The sequence below is a fragment of the Peromyscus eremicus genome, chromosome 12 (genome assembly GCF_949786415.1).
Source record: "Peromyscus eremicus chromosome 12, PerEre_H2_v1, whole genome shotgun sequence".
Classification (NCBI taxonomy): Eukaryota; Metazoa; Chordata; class Mammalia; order Rodentia; family Cricetidae; genus Peromyscus; species Peromyscus eremicus.
Genome location: NC_081428.1, coordinates 3,825,320 through 3,844,331, shown reverse-complemented (window position 1 = coordinate 3,844,331; position 19,012 = coordinate 3,825,320). Strand labels below are relative to the sequence as shown.

At 45.5% G+C, this 19,012-nt stretch overlaps 1 protein-coding gene across 2 annotated transcripts in view; it reads left to right on the top strand.

Moving 5' to 3' along the window:
• Positions 1 to 261: 261 nt before the first annotated feature.
• The window catches only part of Dyrk1a (dual specificity tyrosine phosphorylation regulated kinase 1A), a 135,198-nt gene continuing 116,447 nt past the window's right edge, over positions 262 to 19,012 (top strand). For both annotated transcript variants that reach the window (XM_059276794.1, XM_059276793.1), the window contains exon 1: positions 262 to 443. The gene's annotated coding sequence lies outside the window, so the exon portion shown is untranslated. The remainder of the gene's footprint in view (positions 444 to 19,012) is intronic.

Genomic DNA, 19,012 nt, shown 5'->3' with positions numbered 1-19,012 from the left:
GGTCCGGGCTCTCCTGGCGGAGCCGCCGCCGCCGCCGCCGCCGCCGCCGCTCGGGCCCCGGCGCTCCTCGCTGCGCAGCTTCGGAGCGCGCGCCATTTTGTGAGATTTACAAAAATCCTCGTCGGGAAGAAGCGGCCGGCAGCGGCCGCCGCTCGGCGCCCGGCCCCGCCGTCGGCACTCGGGGGCCCGGGGACTGCGGTATTTGCCGGGGAGGGGCTGTCGCCTCCCCGGCCGCGGGCGCCCGCCGGCCCCGCCAGCCGGACGGACCCTGAGCCAGCGCGGCTGCGGCGCGGAGCCGGGACGCCGGGGGCGGAGAGAGAGAGAGAGAGAGAGGCGGCCGGGGCGGCGCTGGCTGCGGAGGCCGCGGCGGGAGGAGCGCGGCGCGGGAGCTCGAGGCTGAGGCTCACCGGAGGGAGCGGCGCGAGCGCCCCGCCATCGTCCCGGTGAGTGTCCGCCCCGCCCGCCCGCCCGCCCGGCGCGGCGCGGCGCGGCCCGGCCCTGCGCGCGGCTTCCCGGGGCCTGCGAGCTGAGCTCGCCAGGCCTCTCGCGGAGGGAGGGACCTGCCATCTTAGGAGCGGGAGGGCGGCCCGGGGCCTGCCACCGCGGGAGGGAGCCCGGGCATGGCCGGGTCCCCGAGGAAAGTTGCGGCGGGTGGGACCCGCGGCCTCGGGCCCGGCCGGCGCCAGACCTCCGCTGGCCTCCCGGGCGCAGGGGAGGAGGCTGTCTTCCTCCTCCTCTTCCTCCTCATCCTCTTCCCCCAGCTCCTCCCTCGTCCCTCCTCTCGGTCCCCACCGGCGTGCGGGGCGCCGGGGTTCTAGGCAAGGACAATGCACGGGTTAAGAAAATGGGGCTGGCTGCCGGGAGGCGAGGACGCAGGGCCGGGCCGGCGAAGGTCCGCAGCTCGCTGTCTGCAAGGCCCTGTGGGCCCGCGCCCGGGCCTGCGGACCCGGTGTGCTCGGAAGTCGGGCGGGGAGCGCGGGCGACCCTGGCCACCGGAGGGGCCGGGGTGACCTGCTTAGCTGCGGGAGGAGACACGAATTAGAATGGGTACCTGTGTATCGCCACAAAACTTCACCGGTCTATTTATAGGCACAGACCCACTCTGGCCCCAGAGGCACCCGAGTGCCTGAATATCAGCACTTAGCCAGAGGCCCCTCCCTACCCCGAAATAGTTAAAAACGGCAAAATTCGTGAGTCAGTGACTCCGACGACCTGTCTTTTGCCCAGCCCTAGATTCTGTGAATCCTGTCATCGAGGTGCAGCATCATTTGCTTCTTGGGTTCTGCCAAATTGTCAGAAAATATACCTTGTAGCAGTGTTTTCACACTCGAAGATTAGTGCCAGGCATTGTTAACTACAGTTTTATATGTTCCCTCGCTTAACCTACCAGTAGGAAATGTCACCCATTTCACAGATGAGCATACTGAGCATAGAGGAGGGCAGTGACCAGTCCAAGGTCATGCAGCCAGGACTCTGGGAGGCAGATGTCAGTTGTGACTTATGATAAGTCCCGTGTGATGACTCAGAGCTCTGACCTACAGACTGGGGGCGGGTTTTGGTGGAGGTAATTTAGGGTTGCAGAAGGGCAGTGTAGACCAGAGCCCTCTTAATGAAATTTGTCCCCCTCCCTCGAAGCAAACTAGTCAGCTTCCGAGTGGAAGACTGGAAGCCCTGGTGCATTTTGTTCTTCACATTTAGTTATAATTATAGTACAGAGCTCTTCGTGTGTGTGTGTGTGTGTGTGTGTGTGTGTGTGTGTGTGTGTATTGATAAGTCAAAAGTTTGGTGTGGAGTTATTTTGTTTTTCTTTAAATACTTTGATTTCTACTTTGACCCTTTTGGACTTCTCATATTAAATAACTATTAGGTACTTTGATTTGAGATGTCAATAATATAGTGGAATTACTTTACTTTTTGTTTCTTAAATTTCTCTTTTTAATTATTCTTAAAGAATTACATTTCCAGATAGACTGTAAATGGGAGACAGGAACTCAAATTCCACTGGTTAAGATTTCAAAGGGATAGTGGTTCAAAAAGTTTGTTTGGTTATAGACATTGGCTTTTCAGGGTACATGTCTTAAAGAACCCTGCCCTTCTGGTGCATCTACCTTGGCATGGCAGTGGTGTCTATGGTAGCTGTCCAAATAGAGTTAGACTTCAGACCTTGCCAAAAAGTGAAGAGACTTGTCAGTATCTACACCAAGTTCTCTTGTAAAAACGGCTACAGAAAGTTCCTATTTACCTTAGAGAGGCATAAGCTCAAATCATTTTAGAAGGGTCACCCCTTGTGTCTGTAAGGACACACATTTCGTATACCTGGTGGATGTTGAAGAGATTGTTTACTTTTAAAGAAATAGAATTGAATGGTAATTATTAGTAAGGTAGGAAAAGAGCTTTCTGGAGACATTTTGGTGTGTGACCTATTAAAAATTTAACCTCAACCATTACTGTGTGCTAGGGATCAATAAAATAACATTCAAGATAACACGGGTAGTCCAAAGACCCTTGGCTAGAAAATTGCCCTTGAGAGCTTGAGCTCTGTCACCTAGTTTTATTTATGGCTTCCTGTGTTTGTGACTTACAGATGGGAGTGAGGAGTGGTAAGTGCAACAATGTATTCAAGGAACTTACGTTTGCTGTGCTGTGCCTAGCTTCGAAAGTGAAGATACCTTGTTATAGACATGCCATACTGTGAACTTTGTCATGAGTGTTTACGTAACTGTACAAAGAAAGTACATGCACATTTACTCACTCACACAGAGGTGTTCTAGAGTGTATGGTTGGCATATGTCTATTACAGGAAGAAAACCTATAGAATTTTGGGTGGCAAAGAACTGTTTGTACTACATGACATGACATATAAGACTCAAGGAGGGTGGGATCATTTGTGACTTTGTTGGTACCTCTGATCAGATATGCCATTTGTCATTTCCTCTGTTACAAAGAGCTCTTACTTTGTACCTGCCAGTCAGTGCCCCTCCTCCCAGTTACTTCTCTTTTGCCTCTCCAAGAGTGAGCTTGACCTCCAAACCCACAGACACCATGAGCTTCCAGAAAGTCTCTGGTGAGAACTTGGCTCTGCACTTGGATTATTAGTCTTCATAATTTTAAGGCAGTCCTAAGCAGGAGCTTGGCACAGTCTACTTTCTGTTGAATGTCTTGGTGGGTTTTCCTCCATCTGTACTTGTCTATTTTCATTTTAGAAGCAAAATCTTGCTTGGAAATATCAGTCAGGGTCACCTGAAACTTGACAGCACATTTTACCTGTCAAAACAAGCTGTACTACCAGGATAGTAGTGTATGGATGGGGTGGTTCTGCCTTCTAAAGACTGGGACCCTGGGTTGTCCTGGCCATTTGGCAGTATTTGATGGTGAGACAGCCTGTGGTAATTCGTAACTTAATGCTTGCACAATTTGGGATTACAAAATTTAGGGGTTAAAATTGGTGTTTAATTAATTGGAAAAAAAAATAATTGAATTGTTTCAAGTTACCTAAAGTTTCTCCTTTGTTGATCTTAAATGAAGAAATCTTGAAATCTTGGTTCATGTCAACTCTGTAGTGTCAGGCTAGAGTGTAAAGTCTTGTTGGGTGTGTGAGAGGTGAATGCAGGTTACACATGACTAAAATAAAGGTTTATACTAGATAATGTAGACAAGTCTTATTTTTTAAATTCTAGTTTCATTTTGGTATATAAAAACAAAATGACGGAAATACATTGCATTTGTATAAAACAGCTATGCTTTTTAAAGTTATATTTTGGCTTTGAAATTGTCCTTTGAGAATTCTGTAATGAGTTGCAGTTCTTGGTTGAGAATGAAACCTTACATTGAACATCTAAACTTCTGTAGCTCTACCAAGACATACTTCGTGTTGACAAAAACCACATTGGATTCTTGGCAGAAGATGCCCCTTTTTTTAACAATTTTTTTGAAACTTTATATATTATTATTGTTAATAGGCTAAATTTTGACAAGATAAATATTTTTTTTTAGGAACATGTGCATATGTAATACAGTAGTCATTTTAAAAATATCTCTTGATGAGTCATTTTATCACCCAAAATTGAAATCTCATAATTGAAATGCTTTGCTTTTTGGGAGCCTACTTTTTGTTAGACCACTGACATGGAATGAAGCCAGCTTCAGAAGGTGTCATCTCTTCTTTAAGTAGCACTCCATCATCAAATAAACCCTAACTTCTTTGTTCCTTCCCTGTAGCGTAAATTCTGATTGGTCTTAATAATAAAAACTTGGAGTCAGATATTAGGGGGTGAAAGCTGAAAGATCAGAGAAGCAGAACAGTTTTTTTAAAAGTTTAAAAAACAAAACACAATTTCAATGATGAGTTAATTTTTTTTTTTTTTTATTTAGAAGTATTAATGGGATTCCTGGTTGAGGTTTAATGTCCTGGAGCACACATTTGGATAGAAGGGTGTTGAGACCGTGGCATCTCTCCCAGATCTGCGTGGTGCTTGGGTAGGAGTAGGAATTGAGGCTGTGTGGAGCTCTGGAGAGATCACCTGCTTTGAGATAGTGAACAAAGACTGTGCAGGCAGGACAGTCCCAGTGTCGCGTGTCCCTTGCAGGGAGTGACCTGAGGAGCAGGTCTGAGGAGCAGGTCTCAGCATCAGTTTCCTTGCCTGTGGCAGGTTGTCACAGGGCTCAGTGACCACTCCCCCGTGTCCTTTCCACACTTTCTTCTCTGTGTTAGACCTGGGACTTGACACACACTGTGCAAGCCCTCTACACCACCCCACCCTACCCCCTTAAGCCAAGCAGGACTTTCTGCTTTGTTTCACAACCTTTATTGCTGGTAGCTGTACAGTGAGTCATCAGTGATTTATATATACTTATTCATTATGTTCATTTAATGCCGGTCTCTTCCTCTCCATTAGATTGTAAGGTCCATTTGGACAGTGGTGTGTCCTTTTCTCATGTGCTATTGGTTAAATTTAGTCATGTGGCCTTAGCTGCACAGGAGGCTGGGATTTGTGGTCTTTGGTGGGTTGTTTATTTGGCTAAGAATTTGCTTCTACTATCGATGGGCACAATGAAGGAAAATTAAACATTGCTTGTTCATTTCCAAATATTTTGGAAGAAACTTCTGGAAATAAGGCAGTTTATTGAACAGTCACTGTTCAGTTATTGGTCATTAAGCTTTTGTGCTATAGTTTGCATATTTAAATACGCTGTTGGTTCTGTAATATATACATCTGTAGTCTGCTTAGAATGAATTTGTACATTTTTTGTTGTGATGGCCTGATAGCAGTTTATTGACACTATTTTCTGATAGATTGTAAATACACATTCTTTATAGTTGTGATTATATCATGTAAATAATATAGTCTAAACTTTTGGATTTACCCTTACTCTGCTCTGGACCACACTGTGTGTGTGGTCCTGCTTGTGACCACAGCAGATAGCACTAGACCAACACTGGGGTCTTGTTAGGCTTTCAGTAGTAAGAGAGGTGAATGTGAGGATGATAGCAGTGACTTAGGGTACACTCACTACTAGATGTCTCCCCCTCGGAACCCCTTCTGTGAGGAAAAGGGAAGACCTGGTCTTCCTTCCAGCTGCCAGTGGATCTAGTGGGGCCTTGGGCACTTGGTAGAGACTCCTAAGCTCGGGTATTTGTGTGTAGTTTTGGGATGACCTCTGCAGTGAACTTCCTTCAGGGCATCCTGATACATCACAGATGTCTGAAGCTCTGATGGTTGATTGATCCGCCGCCTTCCAGAGGAGGAGTGCAGAGAGCCCGGCTGTCTGAGCTGGACCAGAACTGTCTTGCACTAGCTTGAGTTCTCTTGCCTCCTCCTCATGTGTGCTTTTTGTACAGAATTGCCGGGCTACAGGGCGGGGTTTGAGGTGCATCTGTCTCAGACACTGCTCTTCACACAGGAGCTCATTCCTAGGGAATGGTCACTGTGATTTGTTTCCTTTTAGCCCAAGTTAGTCAGAGGAATATTTAAAGGTTAGAGTTGAGGTTTTTATAAGGTATGGTTCATGGCAGGACTCTGGTAGGTGGCGTTGGGGTAGATCGGTTGGTGGGAACTTGCCATGATTAGATGGAACACAAAATTACTACTTTTCCTTTATATCTGGTTGTTTATAGTTTTCACATGTTGGAATTCACTCCATTAGGTTCTCTAATTTAAAATGGAAGTAAGCTCAGAGGAATATCCTTTACCTATTTTCAGGTTAACACTATTTTTATCACTGAGGTGGCTGTCATTTTTAGAAATCAGAGGTCACTTGCACCGAGAGCCTTTTGAGATAGGGAAGGAAGAGTATGTCACCTGTACTTGTTCCTGAAGAATAATGGTGTCTATGACAGCTGTCACGTGGTGGGATTATCTCAGGCAGGTTTAGGAGCAGCTTCTCTAGGGGTTAAGGTTGGTGTCTTTCAGTCACTAGCTATGGTAACACCCCTGGGGATCATTCTACTTAGGACCTTCTGGGCTTAACTACCAGACAGAGTATCTCTTTCTTCTTAGTGTCTCTCCCGTCTGTGGAGTGTGTTAGTCTCACAACATAGCAAGCGTTTATAATGTGCAGCTCTGATCACGTAGGCAGTACAATTCTTTAAAGATAACGGGCATGTGTACTCGTTTAAAAAGTGCTGTGGAATGGTGTCACATCACCCTCGTTCTCATGGCTCTCAATAACTACTCAGTTTTTTCCTACTAGACATGTTCTGTGTATATTCATGTACAGTCACACATGCATTTCATCTAATATGGACTGTGCTGCGGAACCGTGCTAGATACACCCCCCCTTTGCTCCCTTCCCGCCCTTCCTTGGGTGGCAATGGGGATCAGACCCAGGGTATTGTGCCTACTTAGCAAGCACCCATAGTCTTGTTTTTATAGTACATAGTTCTATATGTCTGTGTATGTATGCAATGTCCTACATTTAAAATCAAAGATAAGCTAGATGGTGGTGGCACATGACTTGAATCCCAGCTCTTGGAAGGCAGAGGCAGGTGGATCTTTGTGAGTTCAAGACCAGCCTGGTCTAGAGAGTGAGTTCCAGGACAGCCAGGACTACACAGAAAAATCCTGTCTCAAAAGAAAAAAATCATAAAAGTTTTTTTATTTTTACTTAAACTTCATACTTAGAAACATTCCCTTGGGGTCCAGTCGAAGAGAGGGAAGAGGGATTCTGTGAGCAAGGAGTGTGGGGGGCGGGCGGTCAAGATCATGATTGGGAAATCCACAGAGACAACTGAACCAAGCTTGTATGAACTCATGAACTTTAGACTGACAGCTGTGGAACCTGCATGGGACTCGACTAGGCCCTCTGCATATGGGAGACAGTTGTGTAGCTGGGTCTGTTTGAGAGGCCCCTGGCAGTGGGATCAGGATGGATCCCTGGTGAATGAGTCCATTTGGAACTCATTACCTATGGTCAGACGCCTTGCTCAGCCTTGAGGCAGGGAGAGGGCCTTGGTCCTACCTCAATTAAATGTACCAGGCTTTGCTGACTCCCCATGGGAGGCCTTAGCCTTTGGGAGGAGGGGATGGGAGGTGGGTTGGGAGGGGAGGCTGAGGGGGAGTAGGAGGAGAGATGAGAGGGGGATCTATGGTTGGTATATAAAATGAATAAATTTTTTTTTTAAATAAAAAAAAATTCCCTTGTTAACTGACAGTGCCCTCTCTGTCTCTCTCTCTTTGTCTCTCTGTCTCTCTGTCTCTGTCTGTCTGTCTGTCTCTCTGTGTTGTGTATATGCTTGAGTGTGTGACTGAACACTGACTGAGCCTAGGGCATCACCTGTTGTAGGCCAGTGCTCTACCGCTTCCCCATATCATCAGTCCTTCAGCTTACCTGAGGTTGGGACTCACTGTGCCTTGGAGTCACTCTGTCCCAGGCAGTCCTTGAGCTCAGAGCCTCCTGCTTCAGTCTTTGGAGTAGCTGGGATTACAGACCTGTATCACCTGGCCTGGCTTTGTTTATCTATTTTGGTGACAGGCTCTCTGTAGTACAGACTGGTATGGAATTCACTATGCATCTCACACTGACTTCAAACTCAGCAATCCTCCTGCCTCATTCAGTTGCTGGGATTATAGGAATGTGCTACTTCACATGACTTTCGTGAATGTGATTTTCTTTTCTAAATTGTTTTTGTTTGTTTTGATGACAAGGTCTCTCTGTGTATGTCTGGCTGTCCTGGAACTTGCTGTGTAGATCAGGCTGGCCTTGAACTTACAGAAATCTGCCTACCTGTCTTGGAGTGTTAGGATTAAAGTGTGTGCCACCATGCTAGCCTCTTTAAAATTTTAAAAAAGATTCATTTTCTTAATTTTTTTTGTTTTTTCGAGACAGGGTTTCTCTGTGTACCTTTGTGCCTTTCCTCGAACTCACTCTGTAGACCAGGCTGGCCTTGAACTCACAGAGATCTGCCTGCCTCTGTCTCCGGAGTGCTGGGATTAAAGGCGTGCGCCACCACTGCCCAGCTTCGTTTTTTAAATGTTTATTTATGACTATGTGTATGTGTGTCTGTATGAGTATATGCCGTGTGTGTAAGTGCCCTCGGGTGCCAGAAGAGGGTGTTGGGTTCCCTAGAGCTTACAGGCAGGTATGAGCCCCTCCACTTGGGTACTGGGAACTGAACTGGGACCCTCTGGAAGAGCAGTATGAACTTAAGCATGAAGCCATCTTTCTAGCCTCTCCCCCTCTCCTCCCTCCCTCCTTTCTTTCTTTCCATTTCTTTCTTGATAGGCTCTCATGTAGCCCAGACTATCTTGACCTCCTTGTCTTCTTGTCTCAACCTCTGGAATGCTGTTACAAGCATATGTCATGTCCACTTTATACCGTACTAGGGTTCAAACCCAGGGATCCATGGGTTATAGGCAAGTACTCTACTAATTGAGATACATCCCAGCCCTTCCTTGTTAGGTTTTTTTTTTTTTTTTTTGATTGGGAACTATTTCATTTTATGTATATTCTTTGGTTTATTTAGCTTTCATGAAGGGACATTAAAATTGTTTTTATACTCAGTTTTAAACAATGCTGCTCTAGTACACTTAACTGATACATATAGTTGTACTCTAAGCGTTTGCTGTAGAGTACTATTTATAAGGGAAACTATGTGCCAACTATAGGCATATTTGAATGTATATCACCAAATTGTCTTCTAAAATATCCTACCAGTTTATGTGTTTACAATCAGTGTCTCAAGAGTGCATTTCCCTGATTCTTGTTTTGTTTTGTTTTGCTTTTGTTTCTCTGCTTTTTTGTTTTTCGAGACAGGATGTCTCTGTGTAGCCCTGGCTGTCCTGGAACTTGCTCTGTAGACCAGGCTGGCCTCGGACTCACAGAGATCTGTCTGCGCCACCACTGCTGGCCAAGGCATATGTTTTTAAATAAGAAGGTATTCACTCTTCGTTAGATACATAGTTAAAGATAGTTAATTATTTTCTAGTTTTCCTTTATCTTGTTGAATAACTGATGTTTTGATAAATTGTAAAAGTCTAAAAAAGGGACTTCTTTTTCAATTGAGAAAATGTCTGCATGTCCTCTGTATGAGATGTAAGTGGTGGTTGCTGTTGATTGCAAAGATGAATAGATGTGTATTCATGGAAAGCCAAGAGCAAGCAAGACCACTTAGATATACATTCGAGGAAAAGGGAGTAGGCGAGGCTGGTGGCTGAGGCGTTGCCATATGAAGAGCTGGTGGGAGCGCCGGCAGGTGAGGTAGTTGTGGGGACTTGAGCAAGGTTCTGGACAGTAGGTGTCCTGGTAGAACAAGTATATGGCTTTGGAGAGGAGAGGGGAGGGGAGAGTTACAGAAGGAGACTCTGGAGGAGTGAGCGAGAGTTGTGGCAGGGGAGGAGGGAGTGAGTGTCAGGAAGGTTGATGGACAGATGAGTTTCTGGGTTCGGACAAGAGTGTGGCCAAGGCTCTGGAAGCAGAGAGCAGGGGACTGGGAGGGTCAGGTAGGGAGGATTACAGAGGTCCTAAGAGTAGACTGCTTGTGTGACAGTTGAGACCCCTTCTGCTGAGGATTGGAAGGCACCAAGAACAGAATTACTAATGTAGTTTGTGTCTTCTGTGATGGTAGGTGAGAACAGTTTGCAGTACCACTAAGTCATGAGAGGGAAGGTGGGGTGGTGGGAGAAAGATTTCAAAACGGTGACTCTGGGAAGGAGAAAGTGGTGTCATGGTTTACGGTTGGGAATGTAGCGTAGGAGAGCATGTGAGCGTACAGTTTGTACCAGGTATCTTAGTATTTTCCTATAAACCTCATGTTCTGTTCATTGTACGTGTATCTTAATTAGAGGACTGATTATCTAAAAAGCCTGTTCTTGTGTGGTGATACAACTATTTTTTTTATAATTGATTTATTTTTATTTTATGTGTATTAGTGTTTTGCCTGTGTGTATGTCTGTGTGAGGATCCCCTGGAACTGGAGTTACAGACAGTTGTGAGCTGCCATGTGGGTGCTGGGAATTGAACCTGGGACCTCTGGAAGAATGGTTAGTGCTCTTAACTGCTAAGCCATCTCTCCAGCCCCGAACTGTTGATTTTTAAGGCAGGATCTCACTATGTATGCATATATATGTACACACACACACACACACACACACACACACACACACACACACACACGGCTCGCCTGTAACTCACTATGTAGACCAGGCAGGCCTTGAACTCACTGAAATCCTTCCTCTGCCCGAGTCCTGGGATTAAAGGTGTGCACCCCCATGCTGGCCAGCATCAGAGTGTCATCTGTGGAGTGGAGCCTGGAAATCAGCTCTAAAACAAGAGCCACTGCTGTCTTTGCCATTGTGGAAATATGTTCTGGTGGGAAACATCTTTTACAGTTCCCGGGGTAGGTTTAAAAATACAATAGATATAAAATTAAATTCTCATTAAAGGGACATAGGATCTGTGATTTGATGATTTAAAAAAATATTTTTGAAGGTCCAAAGTTATCTTAGAGTCCTTTTGACAGTTACTTTAGAGCTAAACTCTTTAGTGTAAGTAGGGCTGTAGTCTTTGACTAATGCTGTCTGCTGAAAAGTGTTGTTATTGGGCCATTTTTTTCTTGAAAACGGTTGCCATCACTATGGTGACTTTTGCTTTATCTTTATATCAAACATTTATTATTGATGGATAATTCCTTTTGTGATAGGAAAGTTTGTGAAAGTTCTTCAAAATAGCAAGGGTAAGAAAATGAATAGGATCTCATTGAGTATACTGTGACTTTTGTACACTTCCTTTACGGTGATTCTATAGGACAGTTTAAAACGTTGGTAAGTGTAGGTGAGGTCACCTAGGATGGCCGGAGTTTCTCAGCAGTGTCACAGGCATGCAGAGGGAAGGAAGGGAAGCTTTAGGGTTCATGGCAGATAGTTTGGAAAAGGGCTGTTTGCTGAATAAGTGAAAAATGGAGCCGAATAAAGGATGCAGGCCTGTTGAGAAGGTTCGGGGTAGAAGTTCTGTTAAAGGCCAGCACTGTCTAGAGAAGCAACAATTCTCCGTCATTAAGAAACAAAAGAAAATTTGTGGCAGAGGTTGAGGTACACATCCTGTGGAAGCCAGAGGTCAGCCTCTGGTGAGGTTCCTCAGGGTCCTCCCACCTCTACTTTTGAGATAGTGTCTTCTCCCCCAGCTAGAATTCCCTGATGAGGCTAGTCTGGCTGGTGCAGTCCCTAGGGATCTGCCTGTCTCTGCCTCTATAGTGTGTGTCACCACACCCTCGTGCTCACATGGTGCTAGGGTCAAACTCAGGTCCTTATGCCTGCACACCTGTGATTTTACCTCAGGAGGGTGAGGCGGGGCATCCAGAAGGGCTGGAGGCTGGCCTGGGTTACTCAGCGAGGTCTGAAACAAAGTAAAAACCAAAACCAAAACTCCCCCAAAACAAAGACCCCCCCCCCCAAAAAAAAAACAAACAAAACCAAAACCCAACTTCCTTAATGGTGTTGTGACTTTTAGGGTAAAGGCCAAAGGCGTCATAGGACCCATGTCCTTCTTGCCTAAATGACTTGTCCTAGGTGACTGACTCATGCCTCAGCTCTGTCTGCATCATGTGACTCTGACTTAACTGCATCTTTTCACTGCTGCTTCTTGGTCTGGAGTTTACCCTGTTTCGGTAACTTGTTTCCTCCTTCAATTTTAGCTGAGACAGCACTTTGTTGGGGAAGGCACAGCGCCTCACCAAGTTAGTCTTAGTTTATAAAATCTCAAGTCTGTCTAGCCTTTGTTCATAACACTTATTAAAATTAGTTAGTTTTTTAGTGCCTATTTGATTACTCCTCTGTAGACATTAACCATGTTTTACCCTTAGTATTTGGCAGTCTTAGGCATTCCAGGTACCTAGTACGGTATAAGCACTAAATAAACATGGGTTATCAATAAACTTCTTAGATTTTTTTTCTTTAGTCCTAAGGACAAAGAATTACAGCAGGGCATATTTGCATTTGGAATAAAGAGCAGGACAGGGAATTTGGGAGCCTACAAAAGGAAGAGATGAGGTCTTTTAGAGATGAATAAAACTGGAATCAGGGTGTGGTAGCACACTTATACCAGTTTTTAGGCAGGACTGTGGTAAGTTAAAGCTTCATAGCAAATTCTGGGCCACAGGGTGAGACCTTCCTTAGAACAAATGCCACAAGTAAGATTGGAGAGCTTGCCGCACGCCTTTAATCCCAGCACTCGGGAGGCAGAGGCAGGCGGATCTCTGTGAGTTCAGGACCAGCCTGGGCTACCAAGTGAGTTCCAGGAAAGGCGCAAAGCTACACAGAGAAACCCTGTCTCGAAAAACAAAACAAAACAAAACAAAACAAAACAAAAAAAAAAGAGATTGGAGAACTCTATGTGCTATGCATAGGAGAAAGAAAATGACTTATTTGTAGATTAATGTTTATAAGTGCCTACTTTATGTTGGGGCAAAATACGAGTATGAGGAGTGGAAAGATGGTACCTTGTATATTAGAGGAATAGCGCATTTTAGTAGTTTATTGAAGTCCATACAACTCTTAGTGGCTCTTTGGAGCAGTTTTATTGGGTGAGAGAGACAAGGTCTTGCCAAGTGGTCCAGGCTGGGTCGGACTCACTGCACTCCCGCCTCAGCCTCCAGAGACGCACACTACCTGTCCTCCTAGGGAGTTTAAAGTCACTGAGAAAAATCGGCCTGATGCTGCTCTCATCTGTTACTCCTAGCCAACCGAGTGACGTCCATCCAGCTGGAGTTTCGATCCAGCGTTGTAGCAGTTCTCATGTGCACGTTTAAAATAAGTCTAGCTTTGAGAAGTGACAGAGGTGAAGACAGGAGTCTGCATGCCTTTGGCTTGAATTTCCACCTTCAATTGTAAGAGAGAGGGAGAGTTTATTGCATGGAGAGGTTTTCAAAAGTGAATCTTGTGCCCGTAGTTAGAACTAGTGAAACTGTCAGTCTTGCGAGTGCAACAGTTGTTGGTAAGCTTATGAGGACAACATTTAAAAAACGTTTTTCAGCGCAATTGCACAACTTCTCAGTGACTGGTTTCCAAGTAATAGTACCAAGGTAAAATATAACTTGAACCTCCAAATCGTTTGCCATTTGAGACAGCTGTCTGTCTATGTAGCTCAGGCCGGCCTTGATCTGAGGATGGGAACACAGGCTTATGTCACCACTCTAGTCTGTGAGATGATGGTGATGACGATGATGATGATGATGATTTACAAGAAGGGCTCAGGTAAACCCGAGTCTCCCGTGTTGGGAAGTAAGGGACTATTTAATAGTAACAGTGACCGCTATTAGTCCGTTCCCTGCATTATGCAAGCTGTTGGACAGATAGATATTCATTAGCTATTGACCCTGGTCAGCAGCCTTACAAAGTAGCAAATAGGATCTGTATTTTATAAGTTAAACAAGTAGGATTCAGGGAATTCAATTTGCTTTATATTACTCTTAGTAGGTCCACATGCTACTACCAGATAAGCCCAGTTCAGCATTTTGAAGGAAGGGGACCAACCTGCAGCCATTGACCTAAGAATCAGATAAACTTGGTGACCTAGAGCTCTGGGGTCAGTTCATCACTCATCCCCCCCCTCCCCCCGGGTTTCTCTGTGTAGCCCTGACTGTCCTGGCTCTCGTTCTGTAGACCAGGCTGGCCTCTAACTCAGAGATCCGCCTGCCTCTGCCTCCCGAGTGCTGGGATTAAAGGCGTGGGCCACCACTGCCAGCAAGTTAAGCACTTTTCTTTTCTTTTTTTAGACAGGGTTTCTCTGTGTAGTTTTTGGTGCCTGTCCTGGATCTCGCTCTGTAGTCCAGGCTGGCCTCGAACTCTGTAGTCTGGCTCTGCCTCCCGAGTGCTGGGATTAAAGGCGTGCCACCGCTACCTGGCAGTTAATCACTCTTCACAGCTTTCTGGTTGGAGAGTTCTTCTCTCGATGAACAAGTGTTGCTGGGAAGTGACTCTGCTTTCTTTGTCTATGCAGTTAGAATGCAGTCATACCACTGGTCTCCATCCTGCCTGTGCTGGCTGCCTCAGGGGAGTCAGGCGCAGTGCATGGTTTGTATTCAGAGGCAGCAGCGACAGATTCTAGTTGTAGCATTTAGTTTCTGTTTTCAATGGTGTCAGGACAAGTGGCAGTGGTTGACTCTAGTGTCTTCATCAGACTGGATCTGTGGTTTGCATCTGGTCGATGTGTCTATGTCCCTGTACCTGTACAGGGTTTTCTTTCTTTCTTTCTTTCTTTCTTTCTTTCTTTCTTTCTTTCTTTCTTTCTTTCTTTCTTTTTTTAATTATTTATTTTTATTTGCATTGGTGCTTTGCCTGCATGTATGTCTTTGTGAAGGTGTCAGATCTTGGAGTTACAGACAGTTGTCAGCTGTCATGTGGTTGCTGGGAATTGAACCCATGTCTCTGGAAGAGCAGTCAGTGCTCTTAACCGCTGAGCCATCTCTCCAGCCCCCAGGGTTTTCTTTTAGTTACTTTCATGCTAGCCCAAAGTCAGAGTTAGTTCCTAAGGAACCCTATACTTAGACCGTGCTCAGTAGGTAAGCCCGTCCTAGGGAGGTGGGTCTCCTGGGGCAGGCTCACCTGCCTCTGGGTCAGAATGAGCTAATGATGAGTTCAGTGTAGAGTAAGGAAGAGTAAGGAAGAGGCTTCTGAGCAGTTTGCTGCTGATTGAGTTTGCTGAATTTGAGTGCCTGTTCTAGTCAGGATACTTCAGATGGGGATACAGGAACAACGTGGTACACCTCTCCACAGAGCCCGTGTTTTATAGCAGGAGACAAAGTGGGTAGGAAAGTAACTGATACAATTGCAGAAGGGAAGCCGGGGTGATATCACAGAGAGTGAATGGGTCCCTGTCTGTAGAAGTTACACCCTGGAACACATTTAGTTTAAACTGAAATGACAAGGAGTCATGACTTCTGTCTTTGACTGTGAGATAGCATTCTAAATGTTATTTCCTACCACACACATTTAAAATGTTTTTCAGTTATTGAACAACATATGTAGCACAGGAAGCCACTGGACAGAACTTGGGATCCTTGACAAAAGGGAAGTGAGTGAGGTCCAGCTCCATCTGGAGGCTGTTTCTAGACCTCAGTGTGTGTGTGTGTGTGTGTGTGTGTGTGTGTGTGTGTGTGTGTGTGTGTGACGATGTCCTCGCCTCAGCAGGGTGACCACACTGCATCCAGGAAGAGGCTGGAGCTGCTGAGGACTGTGGGCTTCTGCTTTGAGGAGCAGTGCTCTGGAGAGGAGGAGGAACAGATAGAGCTCTACTGGTTAGTGCTCCCCTTACCTGAGCAAGTACCTGTCTGCAGTATAGCATGCAGGTTTCATAAGGAATGCCTTGTGGGGAAATTGTAGGGGGAGCAATTAATTCCCAGAGCCTACAGAGGGCTGAGAATTGAGAATTACCTAAGTACTTCATATTCAGAGTGGAAAGATGTCACCAAAAGCAGTGTTTATCAAGACCCCGGAAGAACTAAAGGAGTCCTAGAGTAAGAGATCAGACTGTAACTGTGTAAACTGTCTGGCACCCAGCTAAAGTTCTGTGACTTTCAGGGACTCAATTGAAACGAATCTGAAATTGTACACAGATGTTAAAATTAATGCACAAGGACATTAAACAGTTAGAAAGGAGACACACAGAAGGTATACAGGAGGTGCAGGTTAGTGCAGTAAGAACTGTAAAAGGTGACATGAAAATGCAGGGTATAGCAGAGAGGAGTGAGCAGGAGTGTGGGGGAGACTTGGAGACTGACGTGCAGAGTTAGCGGACTTGTTACCGTGCTCTTGTACAATGCAGCCTTCCATTACAGTTTCATGTTGACATCTTGTTACGTGAGTCTTGCTTAAGAATCACTGTAGTCAGGCATGGTGCCCTTCCAGTACTCCAGGCAGAGGCAGGTGGATCTTTGAGTTTGAGGCCAGCCTGGTCTATAGCCAGTTTTAGGCCAGTGAAGGCTACATGGGGAGACCATGTCTCAAAAAACACCCCCCAAAACAACAAAATAATTGTGGCCTGCTGTGATAGGCCACAGCAGAGTAAAAAGGACCGCTGTAGCTTTGAGGGCAGCCTTGGTGTAAGTGGGGAGTTCCAGGTTAGCCAGGGCTACAGAATGAGATCCTGTTTAGAAAAAGTAATTGTAGCTGCAGCCTGAAGTTGATTTACTTGATACACATAACAGCTGAAAATAAGTCTCCCAGTAGAGTGGCAGGGATGGCCAAACATTATTGCTGTGTGACAGTGTCCTCACAGAGTCAGCAGTGCGAAGCCCGGGAACATTACCTCAGTGTCTATGAGTCAGGTGTCTGGGCGCATCTTAGCTGGGTCCTCTGTCCTGGAGTCTTAAAAAGCTGTTAGATTTGATTGGGGAGAGGTCTCTAGTAAAAGGACACTGCTGCAGGCAAGATGAAGACGGGCAACTTGGGTATCTGTCTGAAATTCCTGCCACATAGCTCTCTCCAACTTGGTTATTTACTTTCTCAGGCAGTTGACTGTCATATCCTAACCCTGGAAATGACATCTAGGTTACCTTTGTTGTATTTTCTTGGATGAAGGTGACACTCAGGGAGAAAGAGATACACAGTGGGTGAACACTGAGCTAGTGTCGTGGGAACCAGCATCAGGTCTGTCACCAGTAGTGTGGTGAAGTGGTAAAAGCACATCTGTGTTTCTGGTCTTCAGTTTTGGCTTTGAATGTCAGCCCTGTCTTCCCCCAGCCATATGCAGAGCTCTGGTCTTGAGTTCTGGGTCTAAGGATATCAGCTTCTGCTCTGTGTAATTGTGAAGCGGAAGTGGATGCAGATGAGCAGGAACGCATCTTCAGATCTCAGCTGTCATGGTCAGAGTCTTTCCTGGCTCATTGTTGATGGCACCTGGCCTCTCTCTCTGTTGGGTTTTAAAGCACCCCGAGCTTGTTCTTTCCTTACTTCCTGCCCACTCTCCGACTTTTCTGGCTCCGTGCGTTTGTGGGTTGGTTCGCTCTTGTCGGGCTGGTGCTGAAGGCCTGCTGTACTGTGCGTGGAGTTCTACTCTCAGTGTTGGCTGGTGAATTGTAAGGTGATGTCAGTGCAGTCTTTCTTTGAGAGGACACTTATTGCTACTGTACGGTGTTCTGGGTTCTAGGGAGGTCAGGCTGAGATGAGAGCAGTGTGTCCTCTTTCTAAAGGGGATTAGATACTAACGACTTGTAAACACTTACTATCTGGCCTTTCCATTCTCCCATCTGTAGTCACTGTCTTTCTGTTTAAAAAATGGTATCACTGTCTTTTTGTAGTAGTTTTTATTTAACACTTTTCTTTTCTTCTTCTCTCATCCATTACATTCTGACCAGTTTCCCTCCCTCACTTCTCCCAGTCCTTTCCCCTACTGTAGTTTTAAAAAAGCCTTTAATGGATTTTAGTTGAGAGTTACTTCACTGCAGATTTGTAAGCAGGCAGAGGTGAGTGTGTGGGTCATTCGTGTGTTGAGTGTGCTTGCTGAAGCTTTGGTCCTCAGGTTTGGTTTGCTCTGTGTGTGTGTGTGTGTGTGTGTGTGTGTGTGTGTGTGTGTGTGTGTGATGGTTCTTGTGTCATCCTTTTTCTGTTCCACCCACAATGTACTGTTTCCTGGAGTCTGTAGTCTTCCATGGTTCTTAGTACCATGGAATGAAAACCAAATTTATTAGCAAGTATTCGGAGTCTGTTTGTACCTGACTCTAGTTCATCTTTGCAGGTCGTTTTCTGGACTCCTGCCTGCTCCTTTCTTGCTGTAGCTGTTCTGGATTGTGGTTTTCTTTCCTCTGCTCTTTGCTCTCCCTTGAGCATGTTGTCTGCGCTCTTTTACATTGCCTGTGGATCATACATAGAGCTGGCATGCATCACAGATGCTTCTAACATTGAGCAAACAAATGTTACGTTGTCTAATATAATGTCACTCAAACTTGTTGTTGCTCATTATCATTTCCAAATGTTATATTATCTCATTTAATTGCAGGGCAGCTCTGCAAACCATTATTCATCTTTCATAAATGCTGTTGAGCAAGTTGCCCAAAGTTGCATAGCTGTGGATGTGAAAGTTAGACTTTACAGGTGTCTGTGTGCCTCTTTTAGGCTTAATTTTAGCTGGCTCAGGTGTAGAATAAAGCAGAAAATCATGTCCTTTGGAACCAGCATTAAAATGCTTCTATTTCAATCCTAATGGAGTGGGTGTGAGGGAAGCCTCTGTAGCTGTAGTTACTCATTTAGACCCCATCTCATGTGAGTACATGTATTTATAAAGTGATTAGTTGTATTTGGGGCCTTTCTCAGTCCATGTGTGCTGCTGTGACAACACTTACTCAGATTGGGCACATTATAAATACTCCATGTCACACAGTTAGTTACTGGGTCACCAGCAGAGTCACTGGTGAAGGCTTACCCACTCCTCCATGCAATGTTTGTCTGGCTCTGCCCTCACATGGCAGGCAGAGGGCAGGTAGGTTATCCATACCCAAACAACTTGGCACTTTCCAACAAGCCCCATCTCGTTCTTTTAGTTTTAAACAAACAAAAACAAACAACAAACAAATTCTGTGTGTCTC